At 34.7% G+C, this 25579-nt stretch overlaps 1 protein-coding gene across 1 annotated transcript in view; it reads left to right on the forward strand.

The window, feature by feature from the left end:
• The window catches only part of LRP1B (LDL receptor related protein 1B), a gene marked incomplete at its 3' end in the record, with an annotated part of 2330707 nt that overhangs the window by 306467 nt on the left and 1998661 nt on the right, over positions 1-25579 (forward strand). The window lies entirely within an intron of this gene.

Raw genomic sequence — 25579 nt, forward strand, 5'->3', positions numbered from 1 at the left:
ATCAGTCCCATCTGGGGAGTGATAGCAGTGACTTTTGCTGTTACTAATCTCAAGATTACCTAACCATCCCATTTGGTTTCTGAATTCTTCCATTACCTGTCACAAATTTCCTGTTTCGAATTTAGAGTTTTCGGTTTTCCTGTTTGAACCCTGACAAATACAATCAAATATGTGTAGAATCTGGCACTCTCATTCATGGTGTGTGTTAGTGAAATAAATATAAACTCTGAGATAGAAATTTGGTCGTATTTCTCCAATTTTAAATGGGCACATTGTGGAGGTGAGGGTAAGAAGTGGAGGGGATTATGTTTTCTAGTTTAAATTTTTTTCTATTAGTTGCTTGAATTGCTTTTATAAGTAAAATAATGTACTTCTAATTTGAAAAGAAAAAAAAAAGGTCGCATGTTTCAAGCATGTACTGCATTCTGTCAGCTAGAGGGAGTAAATGTGCATCTCTGATTGTCAGGGTGTGTCTAGAGAGGAGAAAATTTTTTGAATAATTTTTAAAAATCTTAGTTAAAGACAAGCATGACTGGAATAAATCACAGAGAAGTAGAGGGAGGGAAATAATCAATGGTGAGGTATGCACCTGCTGCTGGGATGCAGTTTCCAAGCAATAGACTTAATGAACTGGGGCATTACAATATATGTTATGAAAACTGTTATGAGGAAACAGAAAATAGTAAGCATAGCTCAGAAGGGGGAAATATTCTGGTTTTCTCAAATGAATAAGAGGTAAACAGGCTTTCAGGGATCACTTTTACCAGTGTGCAGGAAGCCAGTGAAGTGAGAGCCATGTGTGTTATTATAGAGCTGTGATGGATAATGTATGGTCAGATAAAGCATGCAGTGCTCAATGGTGTAAAACACCAGTTCTCAGACTATGTGACTCAGGCACCTGGGGAATGCAGTTATTGCAGGGGTCCTGCACAGGCAACGCGTTTTGGTCACGGTGTTTCTAAGTAATATGTCTGACACATTACTATGAGACACAACATATTAATGTACTTGGAATCAAGCAGATCTGAGTTTGAATCCATTTCCCTCTCAAACTCATTAGGCCCCAGACACATTATTCAATTTTCCCTACCTTATATCTTTTCATCTACAAAATGCAGAAAACAATCCTTACATTATATACTTGTTGTATGATGTGAGTAAGCACTTCGTATAACTGATCAATACTCTACTGTTATCTAAAAATTCATGTTTTGATGAATAAAATGAAAATTCATTAATATGTTTTTGTATTCAACATTGGTCTGTTGCCATTATGAAATCTTCTCTGTCAGTCATTGTTGAAAGAATGACTACTATGATATTGGGCTCCACAAAATGTTTGTTAAAGCTCAGACAAATTATAACCAACTAAATGTAAATATTATGAATATGGGAAGTGGTGACACTGAAGTTTTATTCAGGAGATCCTCATATTACAATAAATAAAAGTCATCATTTTAAATGAAATCAATATGAGTGAAGAAAAATCCCCACAAAATAACAACGGTTTGGAGCCAGTAAAATGTCAACAATCTTACTAAAACATAATATGTGGGATTCTTATCCATATTCTGTGATACAAAAATAATTAGCAGTTTCATAAGATATTATATTTTTAATAATAAATAACACATAAAACACTATATGTCAGGTACTATTCTAAACCTCTCACGTAAATTAACTCATTTCATCCTACAAAAACTCCATGAGATAAGTATTTTTTTAATTTTTAAAATTTATTTTTATTATTATTATCTTTTTACAGGTGAGGAAAAGGAAGTAGAGTGTGGGTATTTTAAGTCAAGAATACACAGAGGTATAAGTATTTGTTAGTTGAATTGTTAGCTTCTGAGTAGACTAACATAACATAGTTCACAAAGAAAAGCTATGAGACAAGGTGAGTGTACTTCCAGTGTTCTATCTCTATTGTTAGTATTTGAGTTCAAAATGGTGTTACTATAGTAACTCTATGACTGTGTTTCTGTGCCTGTGTATTTTTTAAAAATTCTTTTTTATCAAAGTAGTAAGTTATATTAATTACTACTTTTCTGAGAGATATTTTAATGCATTTTTAAAAAAAGGTTTTTACTGCTGCATCTGTTAAATTGATTAGAAGACTTTTATCTTTTATTCTATTATTATGATAAATTAGATTGATTTACAAATTGGCCTAATATTTGCATTCCTGGGATAGATCCCACTTGGTCATTATCTTTTTTAAATATACATATGTACTTCTGTATTTGATTTGCTAATTCTTTATTATGGATACTTGTGTCTATGTTTATAAAGGATATTGGTGATCTACAGATTTATTTAATTATAAGTTCTTTGCTTTTGGTAATGCTGTTCTTATAAAATTCATTGGAAAATATTCCTCTGCCTTTCTATTCTCTGGAAGAGTTTGTGTAAAACACTTTTTTGTTTGTATAGTATTATTTCTTCCTTAAGTATTTTATACAATTTGCCAGTGAAATCATGAGTTTAGAGGGGTTTTTTGTTTGTTTGTATCTGTTTGTTTTGTGGGAAGCTTTTTAGCTTTGAACTAAATTTCACTAGTAGACACAGAGGTAGCTATTCAGGGTATTTATTACTACTTTAGTGATTTCTGTTAGCTGGAGCCTGTGTCTTTGAAGGAATTGTCCATGTCATACGAATTGCTACTTTGTTGGTATAAAGTTGTTCATAATATTCTTTTATGACCCTTTAGGATCTTTAGTGGTCTATAGGACCTTTAGTGATAATCCTTCTTTCATTCCTGATATTGGTTGGTGATTTGTGTTCTCTGATTTTTATTGATTGGTCCAGCTAGTTGTTTATCTAATATATTGACTGTTTTCAAAGAACCAGCTTTTAACCAGTTAATTTTGTTTATTGTTTGTCTTCTAACTGACTTGTTTCTACTCTTATTTTTATTATTTCTTTCCTTCTACTTGCCTTGGACTGACTTACAACTTACTTTGCTCTTCTTTTTCTAGATTCTTGAGGTAAAACATTAGGTGGTTGTTTTTAGACATTTTTTCTTAAAAAAAACAAACTTAAAGCTAAAATATTCCTTTTAAGCACTATTTTATCTGTATCCTACAAACTCTGATGTACAGTTAACCCTTGAACAACACAGGATTGAACTGTACAGTTCTACTTACAAACTTTTTTCAGTTGTAAATACTGCTGTACTGCGTGAGCAGAGGTTGGTTGAATCTGCAGATGGGGAACCATGGATAGGGAGGAACTGAGTATAGGAAGGACTGGCTCTAAATTCTATGCAGAATTTCGACTACATGGAGGGTTGGCACCCCTAACCCCCTGAGTTGTTTGAGGGTCACCTGTATTGTGTAATAAAATTATCATAGATTTTTGAAATATTTTCTACATTTGTGTCTGATAGATGACCAATAGATTATTTAGAATTATATGGTTTAATTTACAAATATTTCATGGTTTCCTAAATATCTTATTGTTATTTATTCCTAATATAATGCCACGTGATCTGACAACATACTTTGTATGATTTCAGTCATTTAAAATTAATTGAAACTTGTTGTATAGAAGAGCACGTGATCTATATTGGTGAGCATATTTGTGTACTTGAAAAGAAATGTGTATCTATAGTTTTGCATATGATATTTTATAAATATCAGTTAGGTCAAGTGTTTATTAAGAATGGTGCTCAGGGCTTCCCTGGTGGCGCAGTGGTTGAGAGTCCGCCTGCCAATGCAGGGGACACGTGTTCATGCCCCGGTCCAGGAAGATCCCACATGCCATGGAGCGGCTGGGCCCGTGAGCCATGGCCACTGAGCCTGTGCGTCCGGAGCCTGTGCTCCACAACGGGAGAGGCCACAACAGTGAGAGGCCCGCGTAACGCAAAAAAAAAAAAAAAAAAGAATGGTGCTCAAATGCTTTACATCTTTTCTAATATATTTTTTGACTAATTGTTCTATCAGTTGCTGAGAGACGGGTATCAAAATCTGTGATTTAGTAGTTCTTTATTTCTCCCTTTAATTTTGTCAAATTTGATTAATGGATTTTGAGACTATTTTATAGGAAATATAAACATTTATTATTGTTATATCTTCCTGATGAATTGACCCCCTTTGTGATTCTGAAATGTGCCTCTTTATCTTTGGTAATACTTTTTATCTTGAAGTATATTTTATCTTATATTATTATAGTTCATTCCTGCCTTCTTATGCTTATTATTTGCACTTTGAACCTGTCTGTTTAACTATATTTAAAATGTGTTTCTTGTAGACAACAGATAGGTAGTTGTGTATTTATTCCTTTCTCATAATCTCTGACTTTCAGTTGGAGTGTTTAGCTCATTATCATTTAACATAATTATTGTTTGTTCAATTTAAGCCTAGAAATTTATTATTTTTTTTCTGTTTGGTTTCTTTGATTTTTCTTCTTCTATTTCCTCCTTCATCTTCTTCTGAATTATTCCTTTTTAATTTTTTTGGCAGCTTAGCTATTCCTCTTGACATTTTCTTATTGATTTTTATAAAAATAACAATACCCATCTTTATTTTTTTCACAGCCTACTTAGGATAATGGTTTATCACTTAAATGTAGAATCATTTCAACCTAGGCCCATTTAACACTCCCTTGCTTCTCTTTATCTTGCTGTTTGCATACGTATTATACCTTCATACATGATCAACTCCAAACGATAGGTTAAAACTTTTTTATTCAAATATATGTGTTTAAATAAACTAGGAGCAAATATAGCTTTACTTACCCACATGTTTACCATTTCTAATGCTCTTCATTCACTCTTGAATGTGTCCTCTGCTATCATTTTCCTTCAACCTAAAGAATTTATTTTAGCCTGTATTTCTGTATGGGTCTGGTGGTGGCAAATTCCCTTAGTTTTTCCTTTATATGAAAAATGCCTCCAAACCTTTATTCTTGGGGGATATTTTCACTGAACATAGAATTCTTTGTTGACCTTTGTTTTTCTTTTTTTGTTTGTTTTGTTTTCCTTTCAGTCCTTTAAAAGGCTTTCTATTGTCTTCTATTCTTCATGTTTTTTGTTTAGAAGTCTGGAACAGTTTCAATTGTATTTTCCCTATATTTAATATGTAATTTTTTCTCTGGGCATTTTTATGTTTCACAAAATTTTTCTCTTCATCTTGGTTTTCAGCATTTGACTTTATGTGCCTAGGTGTGAATTTTTTCAAATTTATCTTATTTGGGTTTTAATAAGTTCCTTAAGTCTGAATTTATGTGTTTCATCACATGTGGATCGTTTCCTGCCTCTGTTTCTTCAAATGTCTTGTCATCTCTAGTCTCTCTCTCTTCTTTCAAGAGAGGAGAACTTTTTATATTAACCTTCAGGTCTTTGAAGCTTTGTACATCTTGCAGTCTTTTATCTCTTCTTCCAAGTGGCTGATTTATATATATCTGCCTTCAATTTTACTTTTTTTTCTATTATATACCTTTCACTAATAAGTAAAACTAGTGGATTTCTTATTTTAAAAGCTGTATTTTTCAGTTCCAAAATTTACTTTAGATATTGCATTGGGTTGTTTTTGATATTTTCTGCTTCTCTTCTAATATTCCTATCTATTTTTTAATGAACATATTTTACTTTACCTGACCTCTAAATATATTTATACCATCCTCTGATAATTCCATATCTAGGTCATCTCAAGACTGGTGCCACTTTATTACCTATTCTTAAAACTGAGTAATATGATCTTGCTTCCCATATGTTAAGGATGTCAATTTTATCCTGAACATTTTATATATTATATAGACCATGAATTCTCAATATTGCCCCTCAAAGTATGTGTGTTTTTGTTTTATTGGGCAATTAAATTGCTTAGACTCAAACTTTAAAATGACATACATTGACCTATAGCAGTTCAGATCTCAGTTCAGTGCTTTCAGCCTTAGCTGAAAGCTGCTTTCAGTTTTCCCCATGCAGAGCTGGACTGAGTCTATACGTGGACTTCTTCCTCTTTGGGGGGGTCTCTCCTTTTTAGGGTTTTCCTCTCAATCACCAGCGAGCTGTAAATGCCCTGACTTCCTTTCCTTGATTTCTCAAGCAAGATAGATTTAGACTCTTTTTCCAGAACTGTGCCCCCCTACACTGCCATCACAGCCATAACTATGGCCACCCTCAGGGAAACAAAAATAAAACTGGGGAATTCACTTCAATATTTTTGTTACTCCAAATTTTGACTTACTTTCAATATTTGACTACGTTTATTTTTAAAAATTCCAGAGCCCTTAGGTACTTGTTTAATCTATTTTGTTCAGAGTATGTAACTCTTATTTGCATAAGGATCGATCCAGAATTTATAGCTGATATTTGTGGGAAGACCCAGTATTCACTTTTTTATATTGGTAACAGAGTCTCTCTTCTACCTGGTTTTTTTTTTTTAACATCTTTATTGAAGTATAATTGCTTCACAATGGTATGTTAGTTTCTGCTTTATAACAAAGTGAATCAGCTATACATATACATATATACCCATATCTCCTCCCTCTTGCGTCTCCCTCCCACCCTCCCTATACCACCCCTCTAGGTGGTCACAAAGCACCGAGCTGATCTCCCTGTGCTATGCCGCTGCTTCCCACTAGCTATCTATTTTACATTTGGTAGTGTATATACCTGTTTTAACTAAGATTTGTAATGAGAGAAAGTAGAGATAGTGAAAAACCATGTGACATTTACCTACTCAGGCTAGATCCTATGATTCCACATTGCTGAGATATGATCATAAATCAATGCAAGTATAGGTGATCAGTCTACCAAGAAAAGGATCAGTTGATTCATGTGTTAAAGTGTAATTTCATTCTTTGTACTGTTTCTTAATTTTCACTATTTTATTTTCTCTAAGCATTGCTCATCTCTATGGCATAACCAGACCATTTAACTAGTCCTCTGATTTTAAAATCATTGCTAAATTCATGTTTATTTTAGCAGCTCCAGAATTGTATTACAATGTAAAAATAGGTTTGGATATTTTTCTGTTATTTCTTAAGACCAACTGCATTGCATAGGGTAAGATCCGTTTTAAAATTTTCAAACATGGCCCCAGACATTGTAAAGCTGGCAGTATTTTTTGTATTAACGCAGTTTAGGAAAAAAGTAAATCTCTCTCTTGTACTTCAGTGCATCTAAGACATCATCAACTGTAAGACACACCATTATTTTAAGTAATATCAAGAAAGAAGGAATATAGCTAATTCACATGTAATGCAATGCTTTTTAAAAAAAATCACTCGAAACTTATTTTCTACAACTACTGCTAATGAACTTTTCTTGTATCTTGCCATGGAGTTCTTTTTTAGTCATATATTCACCTGCTGTGTTGCCATACTATTCTGCTCACACACATTTTTTTTTCCATGCTGAATCACAGTGTCATATTTTTAAGGATATTTTAAGGAGCAATTAAGCACAACACATTGAGTACAAATAATGCACATAATCCAATTGATGTAAGGACAATATGAACAGCTATGATTAATTTCAGGCTTGCTGAGGCAATAACAACTACACTGTGACTGTTTCCTGGTCAGCCATCATCAATTTTAAGAATACTCTTGAATCCAGAGATCTTTAAATGTGAAAATATGTGTTTATTAGTATAAATAAAATGTTACTAAATATTTAATTTTTTTCTAATCTGGAAGGTAAGCACACAGATTTCTTGAAGGAGGAAGCACACCTCTAGATAAACATCTTTGTATGTGGCACTTTTGTTTATTCACTACCTATCACAACATTTTGGATTGTTTTCATTTGTTAAAATAATTCAGTCATTGGAAATTATCGTCCTGGACTGTTTTTTAAAAATAAAAACCAAGATCAGAGTTTTGGCTAACTTTCCAGCCTAAGACTAAATTAATTTAAGCTTTATTTTCTACTGTTGTATACCTCCTCCCTATATATCTCCTCTCTATATACCATGTTTTAATCTGCAAAGAGTTTATGATGTCTCCTGAAATAACTACACAGGAAAAATCTGAACCTTACCTTCTTGTGTGCCAAGGCTTTTCTGTTTTATAAAATGAACAGAAAAATTGTGACAAAGGTCAACCTCGGATAACCCTTTAATAACAGAAACTATATGATAGTATTTCCTAATGAGCCCTCTTGGTTCCAGATAAACAACTGTGATCAGAGCACACGCAAAGAGCAAACACTCCCACAGGTCCAGATATTTCAAAGGAGGATTTTCCTTAGTTATGTATATGACAATTTTTCAGAGAATCTTTAGCCACTTGATCTGCCCCCAAATGACCTCATCTCCCATCCGTCTTTGTTTCAAGCCTTTTCCTTCATCATCTTGTTTTCTATGAGCCATTACACGGTTTTCACACCTCTATGTCTTCTTCATGTGACCCTTGTTCATGAAATGATTTTCCTTTTTATCTTGGCTTAACTAAACTCTTTTTCATTCTTTGAAATTCAGGGTATCACCTGCTCCAGGAAACTTCCCCTAATCAGAGCACATTTGACTTTTATCCAAATTCTAGTTAAGGGTTTATGTTTTGGTTCTTTTTTTTCCCCTATCTTTTCCTTTTTAGTAAGATAATCGAGAATGTAAGACAATATATTAAAGGAGTTTTTTGGTTCTATATTAGCTCAGGCTGCCATAACAAAATACCACAGACTAGGTGACTTAAACTCCATAAATTTATTTTCTTACAGTTCTGGAGGCTGGAAAGTCCAAGGTCAAAGTACCGGCTGATTTGATTCCTAGTAAGAGCTCTTTTTTCAGTTTGCAGGTGCTGTTGTCTCACTGTGTGCTCACATGGTGAAGAGAGAAAGAGAAGGGGGTGGAGGGAGAGGGAGAGAAAGGTAAAGCTCCCTAGTGCCTCTTCTTAAAAATATGCTAATGCTACCAAATGAGGGCCCTACCCTTATGACCTCCTTGAACTTTCATACTTCCTTAAAGGCTCCATCTCCAAATACAGTCACGTTTGGAGTTAGGACTTCAACCTATAAATTTGAGGAGGACACGAACATTCAGTCCATAACAGATTATTTAAGTAATGCCTTTAGAATCAGAGAACGAAAGAGGTGAACTACTAGTTATTTAACTAAAACTAAAATCACTCCCCATGCTATCACTTAACATTGTCCAAAGAAGTAGTCCCCTCAGGGTGGCAAAAGAAGAGGGTTGCTGAGAGAAGGGAACAACAGAGGCTCTGGTAGATGGAAGCTGTGTGAGAAGCTATTCCAGCTAGTCTTTTGGGTATGTTTATTACAAAGGAAAAAAATCTAACCTCTAAATAACTACCCTGTATATTCTAAAAAGTACAAATACTATTTGTTCTATTGTTTTAACATAAAACAACTCACAGTCTTGAGCAGTATTACCACCTCATTTCTGAACAAAAGCGAAGTTATTACAAAGTATTATGGATGATAGTAGGGACCATCATACAATGATATTGTTCCCATCTGTTTCTATCCCCTCCTCAGTCCCCACCCACCAATCCTGTGTGACTCCAAGATTCCCTAGGACTTCTCTTATTTTACTTACCATATAATTTTCTGATGTCATGGGTATTTTCGTTTTGCCCCTCCAAGTTGACTCTCTATTCAGTCCATCCAGTACACAGTGTTAGCTGCTTCCTTTTTATTGGCTGCACTCGCCTATTCTCTCTTCTGCTCATTCTCATTTAAGTAGTCCCTTCATTAAACTTTCATCATTTGCTTTTTTGATTGTGGCATTTATTTCCAGCAGGACCCTAACTAATACATGCTTTCTGTATGTGTCTTTCCCCTAAAAATCTGAGTTCCTTGAGGGTGACTTAATTAAATTTATATTTCATAGCCTAGCACAGTGCCTGGCACAGTAAATGGTTAGATCAATAAGTATACTTCTCTATATATTAAATTTTCAGTCCTCATTATTTCTTCTTGTTATTGTTACAATTTCAGTCCACAATGACTAGAAATATTTCAGTGTCTGCCATTTAGAGTGCCCAGAAATTTTCTTTTGAAAAGAGTGGAGAACTCTTTTTTTCTTTGCACAGTAGGGATATATTATATAGTCAGAACAATAAATCAGACCGCCAGACAATGTGTACCCTTTGTTTGTGGTAGCTATCTTACATAAAGTTTCCTAAAGACAACTTGGGGTTAAATAAAAATTTCATAGAGTTTGCTGAGGATTGAGGAACTCTGTTTTATCTTGTACATCTAGAACATTAGATTTGCCATCATATGAAGATGTAACAGAGGAAATCAAGAGATAGCAGCTGAATATTACAGAGAAGGGGAGAGGAAAAACCAAATAATCACAGCAGGAACAGAAAGAGCACCAGGAGGATTGAAAATCTGACTTGGGACATATTGCCCAATGGATCTTTTAAACTTGAAACATATTATTTTGTTTTTCTGTTTCTCATTCACATGTAGCCTGGGTTACTGAATTTAGATCATGCAGTGTGCTCATGTAAATGCTTTAGCTTGATGACTTGCTGAATATGCCTTCTTTTGGGGAGGTGCCAACTAGAGGAAGAATATATATAACAATGCAAATCTCTCTAAAAGTTTATAGTGGCCCTTTGAAATGAAGACGGGGTGGGAAAATATACTTCTCAGTATGTTGGTCCCTCAGTATCTGTGAGGGATTAGTTACAACACCCCACTGATGCCAAAATTCTAAGATGCTCAAGTCCCTTGCATAAAATGGTGTAATATTTGCATATAACCTATTGCATATTTTCCCATATATTTTACATCACCTCTAGATTACTTACAATATCTAATACAATGTAAATGCTATGTAAATACTTGGTGTGGCAAATTCAAGTTTTGCTTTTGGTAACTTCTGGAATTTATTTTTTTGAATTTTTTTTTTCATCTGTTGTTGGTTGAATCCAAGTATGCAGAAGCCAAGGCTACAGAAAGCCGACTGTATTCCTTCAGTATTCTTGAAAATATATCCTTTTCCTTTTTCAGTCAGTGATAACCATAGGTAACTTATTAGATAGATAGCACAATTATATTGAAATAGCAGGTCGAGCTACAGCTCACCCCAAAATGTTTCCTAGAAAATGGTAAAGGTGACTGATATAATGGAGTTTAATTTGAAGGCAGAAACACATTTAACATTCTAGAAAAATCATTCTTTGTGTTTGGTATGAGGAAAACCAAAGGGGAGGATAAAATAATGCAATAAGCATCATCTTTTTACCTAGCCCTATTATAGTCAGAGTGGGATGGGAAGATGGGTAGTAAGTAGATCAGGGCTCAGGCCCTCAAGTACCACTACCTAGAAAACACAGAGCTGTGGCATAGGAAATCCTTCTTTTCTAAACAGCAGTGACTATCATGCGTAATAGATTCTGGAAATTTTGCATACAAATTGAAGAAAGGGTTAGTTAATCCATAGTCCCAGAAAATTGTTCTCATGGTATACGGAAGTTTATGAATAACAGTTAGAAAACAACTTGGAGTTGAACCATGTAGTTTTTTTCTTTCTTTTTTCCCCCCTTAGTTTTTTATGATTGTTTAAGAAATACTGTAATATTCCATATGGTGCTCAGCTTTCAGGAACTGAGGAACCTTTCCTCTAAATAACTTAACACCTTTATATTGCCCCAGATTATAGCCAGGTCTGGTAGGCTTATGGATTATGCTTGCCTTTCCTGGGAGAGGTAGAACACATACCTCTTGCTGAGGAATCTGTTCATCAAAATTTCTCTCCACAACACTGTAGCTTGTTTCTAAATTAAAAAAAAAAAAGTTTATCTCAAATATTAAGAATTCCTTTTGTTTCCTATGAAATAAAAGAATTTCTGACTCCAATATTCTGAAAAGCTAAATTAGCAGTATAGCAGCTAAGCTGCATAGAGTGTGATATGTACTGAAATTGCTGTGTTAAAATAGAGATCAAATGATACCTTCATTAACTTGATCACTGAAATGGCAAACCCTCTTCCAACATAACAGTTTCTATAGATACCACATGCTTATGATCAAAATTGCTTTTCTGAATGTGTTTTTCTCCCCTTCTTGATTGTATTTTACATCTTCTTTCTGGCTGTAAGTTACAATTAAACATAGAGAAAAATAGTGCAAGGCAAAATATACTCTACATCTGTTATACTGCTCAAATAAATACACAATCTGCACAAAACAGATTTTTCTAGTAGGCAAATTGCAAACGACTGCCTTGATAAGTTCTAGATTTTTTTTTCCTTAAAGCCACCAGGGACCTACCAAATGTTGCTGAAGGAATTTTCCATGTACTCTAGTTACCTACCAAACAGCCTAAAAGTTCTGTCAAAACCACTTAAGAGGTTGTAATAATTTGTGCCACAAAAGATGGATTCTAGATAATAAGTAGATTTTTATCCCCCCAATATAAATATATTTCCCTAATGCATATTGGTTTGAAAACATACAAATAACTTTGAGAAAGAAGTCTTTGAAACTGAAGGAAACTTTCTAAAAATCAGTGGACATGGTTGATTTGTCAGTTTTTCCCCAAAACTTTCAGAGTTTTATTGTTGTTTTGCATTCTTCCCATATATTATAATAATAAAAATAAATAAGATCACCAATGAGGAATCCAACACAATTTTATGCTATTTTCCATGAAACTGGTTTTATGTTTAAAACTGTAACTAAAACAATTTATTTTAGGTCATTCTTACCTAAACTATGGAGGAAACTATGGCAAAGAACCAGTACCATTATCAGTCATACTAGAGCCTAAGGCAAAAGGAAAATTCAGTAATGCTAGTTCTATTTTTATTTACAATTTTTCTATTTTCTTCATTATAGACTTTCAAATTAACTTTTTAAAATATTTCATTAAAATATGATTCCTGGGCTTCCCTGGTGGCGCAGTGGTTGAGAGTCCGCCTGCCGATGCAGGGGACACGGGTTCGTGCCCCGGTCCGGGAGGATCCCACATGCCGCGGAGCGGCTGGGCCCGTGAGCCATGGCCGCTGAGCCTGCGCGCCCGGAGCCTGTGCTTCGCAACGGGAGAGTCTGCAACAGTGAGAGGCCCACGTACCGCAAAAAAAAAAAAAAAAAACAATAATCAGAGGAATCATATATATATATATATATATATATATATATATATATATATATATATATATATACTATACTATATATACTATATATGTATATATATACTATATATGCCACTCCGTGGCATGTGGGATCCTCCCGGACCGGGGCACGAACCCGTGTCCCCTGCATCGGCAGGCGGACTCTCAACCACTGCGCCACCAGGGAAGCCCTGATTATTGAGTTTTTGACACCTCCTTAAACTTTTCACCTCAGGCACCTCATTTTCACTGTAGTCATAGCCTGCAAAGAATGATATATTGTGGTTATTAGAATGATTAAATTTATTCTATATGTTACATTAAATTCTATTCTAAGTATTACTGTGAATAGAATTATGAAATTTCATAACTCTGGTTTGTTTTGTCTTGGGCATTATTATACTGTTAGCCATCTTAGCCCAAGGATCTTCAAATAATTTGGCTTGTGTCCCAGCGGAAGTTATGTCATTATAGTGACATGTTATGTAGTTTGATAAACTACTTTATAATTTATGTGAAATGCAAGACTACCACTTTGATCAATATTCTTAAGTTTAGAATTTTTTTACACTGACCCTTTACTTCAGTTAATTATTTTTTTCAAAACTGTGATCCAAGGTACATTTAAACTCCTTATGATATCAAAACTTCTTACAAAAATATTATCCATGCTCAGATGATGTTTTGAAAAGCTGCATAGGACACATTCCCAGGGAAGTTCACAGTCCACACCTGTATGTTAAGTACTCTAAATTTATGTGAGAAATGCACTTGTTTAACTTTGTTTAATTAAGTTTTTCCTGAATTATTGACTCTGAAATCTTTTAGTGAATTTTTAGTACATAAAACCTGCTAACCTCTATCAGTATATGTACTGATTTCTCAAAACACAATTTAGGAAATACAGTTTTGAAGGATATAAATACACATATGTTATATTGCTATACAACAGCATATATAGTGATTTCTCAGCTTCAATATTTTTAGAATGTAAGTATTTATATGTGAGGTAATATTTGACATGTACATGGCCTTATTTTATAGTTTTGAAAACTAAAGAAGATATGGCAAAAAGAGGTCAAAGACAAAACTAAATACTTTTCTATCCCTAAATGATGTATTAATTCAACAGAAAATGACCTTTTGAAAAGCACAAAACCTATATTCAACTTTCAAATACAAATGCTTGATTGAGATATTTATAATGTCCAATATATCTTTTAATTCTCTTTTTAAAAAATAGTTTCCAATATATTCAAATATCTAGACATTCTAATATCAATTCTGTATTTTATCAGGTGCTTTGATAAATCTTCCATGCCTTCCTAACCAGTTTAAACCTTTTCTTGTCTTAGTGCATGTGAATATTCCTCAAAGAAGTGTTTTACGGGTTATCTGAGCTGTTCTTTAAATGTTTCACATTGTAAAATTTCTTTCATCTTAAATTGTGAGTCCTTTGATGATAATGGTTGTATTTTCTTCTTTAAACAAACTATACTAGGTGGCACACTGATTTCTGAATTAATTAAAATAGTCAACTTATTAATAATTGTTAATGTTTTGTTTGATTAATATTCTTAACTAGGGAGTAATTTTAAATGACTTTTCTTTTTAAAACTGCTTATTGAGAAATTATTAAGTGGTAGAGGGGAATAAAATCAGGCATAGTTGAATGCATCTGGACTTTAGTAGCAGACATACTGTGGTTCAAATTTCAAGCTCTTTTATTTACAAGTTGTAAGAAATTGAGGGGTTATCTTGATTGTATACAATTACAAAATAGAGATTTTGCAGAGCTTCTAAGATAATTAAATGGCATGTATATTTTAAAGGGACTAATATCTTCTGTCAGTTCAATTCTTAAGAATTTCTCAAGAACTTATTAAGAGCAGTGCATCATGTTTGGAATAAACGTTCATAAAGATAGATACTCAACATAACCTTAACATTGTGTACATGGGACTTCACCCAGGGTAAATAAAAAAACATTTTATTTTTCCCCTAATTTATTCGCCACTGGATAAGATCTCACTCTGGTTCCATCACTTTTCAAGTCACTTCTATAAAATAATAGATTTTTGTTCATCTTTCATTTTACAAGTGGTTCAGTAGGTAAAATATCCAATCTAAACAATCTAATTTTCCAACTACAAAGGTAAGGCTCTCTCCTGTCTTCCCTCTGAGTCAGACAGTAGATTGTGGAAGAAGTGACCCCTTTCTCCCCTCCTGTCCACCGACTTGCTGACCATGGCTCTAACTTCTTCAGTGTTTGAGGATATGTTAGAAAAAGAAGGCAAAGTAAGGGGCAAGAAATGTCCTAATTGATATACTACTGTCATTTTGCATTGGCTTTCTCTAAGTTTGGTGGGTTTTCTAAGCTGACTCTTTTTCTCATGGGAATAGTTTCTGCTTCTCCAGGATTCCTCTGCTGACAACACCCCACTGAATTTAACTGTTACAAGTAGAATTAATTTCATCCTTCAGCCCCTTCGGGTGCGGTTCATTGAAAGGATTTAAAGTGGAACCAAGTCTGTTCTCTTTAATGAGGCTGATATTGCTTCATGAAATATAGCCACATATTATTTTCTCATATGTAAAGTAGAAATTTAGCCAATTTCCAGTTGTTTTAGTCTGCTAGGGTTGCCATAACAAGATACCAAAATATGGGTAACTTAAAAGACAGAAATTTATTTCCTCACAGTTACAGAGGCTGAAAGCCCAAGATCAAGGTTGTCAATGTTTCTTTTGAGACCTCTCTCCTTCACTTGTAAATGGCCACCTCTCTGTGCCCTTACATAGTCTTCCCTCTCTGTGTCTGTCCTAATATCCTCTTCCCCCCTCCAATCTCTTCTTATAAGGACATCAGTCATATTTAATTAGGACCCATACTAATAACCTCATTTATGCTTAATTATCTCTTTAAAGACCTTATCTCTAAATATAGTCACATTCCAAAGAGTTGGGGGTTAGAATTTCAACATATGAATTTTGAAAAGGAAACAATTCAGCCCATAACACAAGTATAGGTCAATCTCGCTTTTCTCTTCCTCCTTCTCTCTCTCTGTCTCCCCGTCTCTCTCTCTCATGCACAGGCACACACTCCACTGTTATCTCTACAGTTAGCCACAGTCTTCTACACATTGCATTCTACATTTAAGCTTTTAAGCTTCTCTGAACAGAGTAGAAACCAAGACTCCGTGTCCTGCAAACACCAGGAGGTATCAATATATACCAAGCTTTCTGAGTCATCCCACTGTAGTTTCTTCCACTTCATTTGGGGGCGGGGAGGGGAGAGGGAAAAATTTCACAGCACTCAAACAGTTTTATCCTAAGAAATATTCTTTTTAGACTTTCTTTTATAATCACCACCCTTTATATATACCCTTGAGGTGACTATTAGGCCAAGATTTGATAAACTTTTTTTTTCAGATCCTCTATAAGTTGTCAAACACCTTATAACATATTGAAGTATCCAGTCAATTATTTTGTTCTCAAACTTTCAGGGACTCAGCTACTTTGAGAAAAAGAAAAGTTAGATTTTAGTAAATAAATTTTATCACTTTTTAGGTATTGAAGAACTACTTTACAGACTCCCCAATCCTTCAGTTTCTCTAAAGATTTGAACAGAAGGGAAGAGAAATAGAGGGACTGACAAAGATGGTTACGTTTACAAAGGGCCCAAGATGCCTTGATAGCATTTTGCTTTCCATTGTCTGAGTAGAGTGGTTCTTGACATTATGAGGATCCCAAAATTTACTAAAATATCAGAATTTTTTCATCTCTTTCTAAATGTCATGGAGGAAAACTTGTTCTTTAAGATAATTTTGTATTGATACTACACATCCTCTGCATAAGCCAAAAAGAATGCAGCAGACCTTAATGAGAGTAAAACGTACCACTTACCCACCGCCTCCCACACAGGCACCCAAACGAATCTTTGGCAGTGTATATAATATTTTTGAAGACTTGGAAAAGAGAAACAAGATCAATGAAGACAAAAAATGATCAGTAATATTTTGTGAATATCTCTATGTATACTATGTATAAAAACTGCCTCAATGGTAAGAACATAGTTCCTTGATTTGTAACACAAGTGGCTAGAGGATCCATATATAGCAATATTAAAAAAAATTATTTCGAAATACTTTCCATCATGATAAATATAAACTTGCTTTTATAATAGCATATTAGCTCATTTGTTTTGTCTTTTAAATTCTTTAACTCTAGAAAACTATTAGTTCCTAGTCCCCAATGTATATACATTTGAAAACATACACCCACAAAGCAATAAACTAAATTATGCTCCCAAACATGCTCTTATACATGAAACTACAAAATGGAACCTAGATTCCATTTCCCTCCTATAAGACGATTTTTCCTCATTCACATGAAAGATATAATGATTTGGCTATCAATATATATTTGTCATTCAAAACTTGAATTGTTTATAGCTTGAGATCCATATTCACTAATTAGCACACCATTAATAAAGTTCCTTTATCTTTGTCATTGTTTTTCCATTTATGTACTTTTTAAAATTACTTTTTAAAATTACTAATTTTGTGCAAATATCCCATCATATATCAATGCTTTTAAAGTATTATTTTAAATGAATTACCTTTTCCAGAAACCAATCATGTTGCAAAAGTCCAGTTGAGTCACTTCTACTCCTGCTATTCTGACATACTCAGAGTGGCTGCTGCTCTTTTATAGTGGTATCTCTTGCCAAAGTCAGTCATCAAGTATTGTTTGCCCTTTTCTTTATTCCATACCTTGTCTTCCCCTTGTCTAAACTGCTGATGAAGTCTCTCTGTTGACTATGCTTGCCATGAAAAGCCCAGCATCCATGTGGAGTATGAAACCCTCCAATGTACTGTCTGGGTTACAAGAAGAGATGTTGAGAAGGCCCTGGTCCACAACTTGTAGCTACACTTTGTCACCTGGTCCTTGAAGGTATTCTGCTTGTGTCTAAAATCTCACCAAATCTCTGTAAATAATGATTCCACTGGATTCTGGCTCTTTTACTTCCAACCATAGAGATCAAACCTGCCCACAAGACTCTTGAAATAGATAAAATATCAGCAACATCACTTTTTACCCTCTCTTCCTAAGTTCTCATTATTCCTTCTTTCCCAGGTAAAATACTTGATTTTTATTCATATCGATAGTTATAACTTATACTGAGGAAAGAGGGTAAGGATTAGATTAAAAGAATATCATCACTAAAAATACGTGTGCTGAATAATTTTCATTTTTCAGATTGACTCTCCACCCCTTCTCCATCTTATTCTGTGCCCTTGAGGCTAAACTTTGTGGATTGTATCAACAAATGACCTTTCTTTTGGAGTTGGATTTGGTCAATGAGAGGCAGGGAAGAGTGAGGTTAGATTACCCACCCTCCTGGACAGATCACAGCAGGTGACAGCTTCTATCTCCTGTCATGTGACCTTCTCTGATAGCTATATTCTCTGATTCCCAAGTAATTACTCCTTCTTCTTGGCTTCAAGTTTAGAGCTTGTAATCATTCCCCATTGTTACTAACTCTAGGTTCTTTACCAACTCTTGCTGGTTTTCTTTGTAATTTCTTCTCAATTTTCTTGTTTGGATATAGAAACCATTTCCAGCAAGAGCTCTGATTCAATCTGTTCTCCATTACAGTGAGCCACATGTATCCCATGATAGCACTTTAGCAAGGAAAGACATGACAATCTAGATCAAAATGTTGTGGTGTCCATCCACCATCACAGCTAAGGAGCTCAGCCTCGGTCCTCTAATTCCTGGCTTCTCACCTTCTTCCAGTCAAATAGTTATTTTCCTTTCCGGAAACTTTCTGACTTAGTTAATAAGGGAAATATTAACTAGCTCAATTTAGTTAGTCTTTTGTTTATCTGAGTCATTTAATAATGTAAAATAATCCATTTGAAATATCAGATCAGATAGTTTTTTCTGTATTGTGAAAGCTTCATGTTCAAAAGCCTAAGGACAGTTTTTGAGAAAGTATTGCAAATGGAAAACAGTCAACACAGTTCTTTCCTGCATTGTGGCGAGCACTAGGTTCCTGAATATTCACAACAAGATTATTCTTCAGACGTGATGATTCTTTGGGGGGTGGGCATAGCCACAAATTTTGACATATTTGCCATTTCTGAAAGACATGAGATATGAAATAAAAGGCCACTATGAACCATTGCTTCACTCTGTGAGAGAATCCCCTTGGTGAGTTCAATTCTCTATAGGATTTAAAGCAATATTTCAAAAGTCTACTTAATGTATGTTAAAATGAGTTGCCTTTACTCTCACTATTCAGTAAGCTTAACTCTCAAAGGATTTCTTTACATGAAAATTCATTTTTCCAGACAATTTTAAAGTATTTTACAAATTAAGTTATAGGAAAGCTTTAATAATAAAAGTAAAAACAGTAGTTTCCAAAAGTCATTCTTAATTCCATTATCACAAATATAAATTGTGAAAATATTGTATCTAAAGTAATACGTTTCATGCAATTTCACTTTCTAATATTTTTGTAAATATTATGTTATAAGCATTGGTCATGTTATTAGAAGTTTCACAGCATGTTTTTCATACTTTTTAATATTCCATTATATATAATTATATAATTATATGATATGTACTATAAAGTGCTAAGTGGTTTCCTGATGTTGGATATTCAGAAAGCTTTCAGTTCCTAATTATATTTTGGATTATTTCGTGATTCACTTCTTGAAGGATAATTCCTGGGTGTCAAGGCATGAACATTTTTTGAACTCTTGATGTGTATTGCTAAATTTCATTCCAAAGTCATTATTTATGCTCTCACCAAGAATTGGAAGAGAGATGTTTTCCCATTTCTGGCCTATTTCTTAATCCTAAATGGAATTACATTTTGGAGAGTTTACCTAGTAAGTGTCCAGTGTAGAGAAAGCATATGTATTTGATTAGATAGATTTCATAGCATTTGTATCATAAGACTTTGAAAAAAATATTGTCTTCTATATTCTGTTTATAAGGTTATTTCTATGCCGTTTATTTATTTTTTTGCGGTACGCGGGCCTCTCACTGCCGTGGCCTCTCCCATTGCGGAGCCCAGGCTCCGGACGTGCAGGCTCAGCGGCCATGGCTCACGGGCCCAGCCGCTCCGTGGCATGTGGGATCTTCCCAAACTGGGGCATGAACCCGTGTCCCCTGCATTGGCAGGTGGACTCTCAACCACTGCACCACCAGAGCTTGCCCTCTGCCGTTTATTTTTTAAACTATTAAATCTTTGATTTATTTTGTATCTTTGTCTTGAATATGTACCATCTACTCTGACTCTTGCACTTTTCTATACCAATATAAATCAATAATATTTCAGTTATCTTGACAAAACAACTTCTTGGGAAATACTAAGTTTTATCTTTACATACATCTGTAATTTTAAGAAAAAATAAAACTTTGAAAATCTTTTATTTCATTTAAAACATTATAAAATATTAGTTTTAAGATTTTCAGAAAAGTCCTTAAAACACACCAATGCAAAGGCTAAATCAGACTTTCACTGCTGTCTCTACTTTCATTTCCATTATATTTTCACTTCTAAAGTGAACTGTGTAAAAAAATATTAACAGTATTTTACCTTTATAACCTAAAGACATTCACTCAAACTATTCAGCAAAACAATTTTCAATTTCTGACCTTCTGGTTGGTCTTCTGATATCCAGGACATCCAAGCATGTTGCAAGATGTAACAGCAACCTGCTTCCTGAAAATGTGATACATGATGCCTGTCTTTATTCACCCTAATGGCAAGTCAAGATCCCAGATGCCACTTTTCCTAGAAAAGAGAGAGTAATAGGAAAATTGGCAAGCTGTGTTCCTCACAGCAGAATCATTCTCAAAGTCATATTATATATTTACTTGTGTTTCTTGATCAGATTGATTATCTGACATATTAAGTCCAAGTTAGGACTCTCTTGATGAGCAAAAGTTGTTTCTTTTCTCACATGGGAGAATAAATTGTAGGAGAATGCAAGTTACCATTGCCTGGGACGGAAATATGGTCTCAGGAAGTCCCTGTTTAACTTCCCTGTTCAGTATTTAGTGGCACATAGGGAAGTCAAAGCCAGAAATTCAAGAGCCAGCTGGCAGTGTAGAGAACAATTTGGCCTTGTAACTTGACCCTTTGTGAGTATGAAATGAGACAAACCTGAAAGTTTCTTTAAAAAGATAAAAATATTATAGACAGATGGAAGTTATTAAGAGTTGGGTGAAATCAATTTGGGGACAAAGAAGCCTCTTTTCCTTGCATCCTCAGGGCAGTGCTGGGAGTACAGCTGAGCTGCAACATGGACATTTCATAGACTTTAAAATAATTTCTGGACAAAAACAAGCCCTGTGGCTTTTTTATGCCTTTTGAAGGCATACAAGAGACATAAAATGAGCGGTAGGCTCCAGAACAGCAGCTATGTAGAACCAAACAAAGTCAAAAACCATGGGTCACAAATAGATTTACTTTGTAGGTTTTAAACAGAAGTTAACTTTTTAGGAGTCTAGATGTAGAGACACTTTTAGGAGGAAATCAACTGCATGTGTGTCATTCCTTAATGGGTCTCCAGGACATAAAGAAGGGCAAAAATATTCTTTTGAGTTAGTAAATGTGAATGTGGCACATATTTTTTGCAAAAGTCCTCTAATACTCCGACCTCTTTAACAGATTACCTTTGAGATTATTCCCCATCCCTCCCAACTACTGTCTTAAAGCAGAGCCACAGAGCGTAGGAACAAGCAAGTTGATAGTCTGGATAACCAGGGTATGCCCCTACCACTGACCTTAAAGTGATGTTTTTATTTATTCAAAGATACTTCTTCTCTCTGCCACTCTTGAGCTCATATAGCCAAGTTCTGGTCCATCTGTCCTGTCGTGTTACCTCAAGGATCAATACTTTTCAGGTTTGTACAGTATTTCCCCTTGTTAGTTTCAGTTTCTTGGTAGCCATCCATAGCTCATATTGTCTTCTTATACATATCCTTTTAACTTTTATCTCTTAGACTGTTCTTGGTTTTTTCTGTAGTAAGTACTGAAGCAGCTCCGAGAAGCTGGTTTAGTATGTGATCATTGCAAACAGGACACTTTGGGATTACACTTCTACTAAACATCCATACTCTGGTGATAGAGAGCAGTGAAGCAAAGTTCAAAATCTGGAACAAGGGCATACCCCCCCATGGGTATTTCTCATGGAGGCCATTTGGCAAAAGCCAGAGTTCCCACACACTTGACACCTGTGCAGTTAGTTAACTGGCCAATGAGGACTCTGATCCAGCCTGGCTCCTGGGTACAGGAATGATGCAGTTCTCCTCTGGACTCTTTCATCCATGGTATTTATTACCAAATCATTTATCTAGTTTATTGATTATATTACTTTCCTAGGACTGCTGTAATAAATTGCCACACACTTGGAGGCTTAAAACAACAGGAATTTATTGTCTCATAGTTTAGAAGCCAGGAATCCAAAATCAAGGTTTTAGCAGAGCTGCACTCCCTCTGAAGGCTCTAGGGACGAATTCTCCCCTGCTTCTTCCAGTTTCTGGTGGTTCCATGCGTTCCTTGGCTTGTGGCTTCATCACTACAACCTCTGCCTACATCTGCACATGACCTTTTCGTCTGTCTCCTCCTCTTCTTATAAAGTCACTTGGCAGTGGATTCAGGGACCAGTCTAATACAGAATGACCCCATCTCAAGATCCTTAACTTAATTTCCTCTTCAAAGGCCCTTGATGCTCCTTTTTCTGGAAAGCTGGAGAATGGATAGTATGATTACATCTTACATAATTTAACTCCATACCAGGGTTTTTAGGGAGGTACTTTTTACATTAAAAAAAGGTTTTGTTTTAGTCTGAGGAGTCCATAATTATGGACTGAAATAATTATGGACTGAAATAATTATGGACTGAAATTATGTTCTTTCTGGTTGAATTTCAAGAAAACCAGGTACTATGTGTTTCTTATCAGAGTGAGAAAAGTGAATTTCCTAAAATCATATTACTAAGTTTTTCCAGCTAGCTCTATGACTAATCCTGAGAGGGATAAAGGAGGAGCCTTTTTACTGCCTCTCAACAACTGCTTATAGATTGGAGACAGTCTAACTTTAATATATTGTTTCTCACTATGTAATTGTTATTCATATAGAATAAACATTGTATATGGAAATTAACACAAGAGGAATAATTTAGTTTAATGCTTAGTCTACACATTTATAAAGCATACAGGAATATTATAGTTCCGAAAGTGTCTAGAACAATGAAGTAAAGAACATTTGAATGTGTCGTAGTGTTATGCACTGAATTGTTTTCCCCCAAGATTGTATTTTGAAACCCCTAACCCCAATGTGAGTGTATTTGGAGATAGGGATTTCATGGAGGTATCTGAGGCTAACTGAGATCATGGGGGAGAGGGGGCTAGTCAGACAGAACTGTCCTTGTAAGAAAAGAGACACCAGAGCTCTGTCTCTCTCTCTGTACATGAGCTCAGAGGAAAGGTCATGTGAGGACACAGCAAGAAGGCAACTGCCAACAAATGAGTAAGAGAGTTCTCATCTGGAACTGAATTTGCCTTCACCTTGATCACGGACTTCTAACCTCCAAAATGTGAGAAAATAAATGCCTGTTGTTTAAACCATCCAGTTTTTAGTATCTTGTTAAGGTAGCCCAGGCAGATCAATACACACAGCAAAGTGTGATTGGTCTGTATTACCTTAGATAATTACCCTGCTTTGAACTTCACTGCCTGTGTCTAGTTGTAACGTTAGCATCAAAGTCTGATGGAAATGATTTCATCTGTCACTTCGCTGAGACATAGTCAAAGCATTTCATTTTGCGAAGTGTGGGAAATGATTTTGAGTTTAATCCAGTTCTTAAAAGACAAAAGTTGGCATCACAAAAACTCCCATCACACTGGCACTAATTAGTCTCCTCCCTGACAGCTGAAGTAGGTATGACTAGGACTGAATATTAAACCAAGATGGAAGAAACTGCTCTCTTCCTTAGAGCTTATCTTTCTTTCCCATGTTTGAGATATTTTTTCCTCAGAAGCCAAGGGAAACTTGTCCTTTGCTATCTAGGTTGTCTGACCAATTAGAGTACTTTATTCTTCTGTCATTATGACATATTCTACCACAAGATAATATCACAACAGAGGAATATAAAAACACCTTATAATTCCTACATAAAAAAGTGATGCACAGCTGTAGTATATCTTGAAACCTGAATAATATGAAACATTTTTTCATGTAAGAAATGATTCACACAGTGTTTATTCCTTATGTCTTCAAAGTGAGTTTAAAAAAAAATACCAAAATGACTTTACTTTATTGAAAGAGTGGAAGAAAGTGTTCACGAGATCCATAATCATTGAAAATTCAAATGAGTCAACCATAAGGTAGGTCTTTTCTTTTCTGTTCAGCTTACTTAGCACTTCTACTTTGTGCTTTGAATTTGCAAAGTGCTTATCAGCCGTATTATTTAACCCTTATAATGTATCCATGAAGTAGATGGATGGCAAGCATTAGTGTGACATACATTAGTGTTACTCCTTTGAGAGATGCCAACAATGAAGCACATGGAGGTTAAATGATTGCTACATGATTGCCCATCAAGCCTGACAAAAAAAAGTCTTGGTCTCAGTTTCCTACTTTTCTAACCCTTAGCGATAACAAGGATAAAACTAAGCATCAGATCACCCACAAAAATCTAATGTGTAGTCTCCTTTAAAAATGAAATCTCTCAAATGCATTTTCTTAGGGTACTGAAAATCTATCCATTGAGCAAGTATATTAGATATATATTTCTTTGTCACTGCCCCATTTAAGATGGGATCATCTTAAAAGGCTATGACATAAATTGTTGTGGAAAAGATTGATTAGATTAAAAGCTTTTTCCTTTTAACAGATCACATAGTCATTATATTTCACCCTTTTGTGTGTGATTTTCATTGAGCCATTTTAGTCATTTATTCAGTTGAAAAAATTTCACCAAAACCATGAGGTTTTACAAATCTATTTTTCACCTCTGGCTTTCCTTGCTAATCACTGGGTTTGAACTTCTGGGAATTAAGGACAACTGCCTGATTCTGGAATCCATTTCTTTAGAAGTAGATTTTTTAAAGAGCTCTTCAATTCTTTTCATGGGTCATACTCACTACATCATTTATAATCCTTTCTCTCATTTGAGAACATCATTAGGGAATGTTTATGAGTTATGAAAGAATGCTATATTTTGAACCTGAGGGTAAAGAGAAAGATACTGTAGTCAGTTTGATGGAAAGAAGCCTCCATGATTCATTTCTTGGATGAATCAATCCTTTAATTTCACATCTTTTCCAAGGATTTTACTCCTTTTGTTATTTTACACCTTTATTTGGAAATCAATACAGAGAAAAAAGTGTTCAGAGTAAAATTCATAGTTTTTCCTTGCCTCTTTTATAACACAAATGACAAACTAGTGGGAAGTACAGTTAAAAGGAGTTTTGCACAGTGAAATTTACAAATACGAATTATTCACCTCTCTTGATC

Source organism: Mesoplodon bidens, assembly GCF_964165515.1.
Source record: "Mesoplodon bidens genome assembly, chromosome: 8".
Lineage (NCBI taxonomy): Eukaryota > Metazoa > Chordata > Mammalia > Artiodactyla > Ziphiidae > Mesoplodon > Mesoplodon bidens.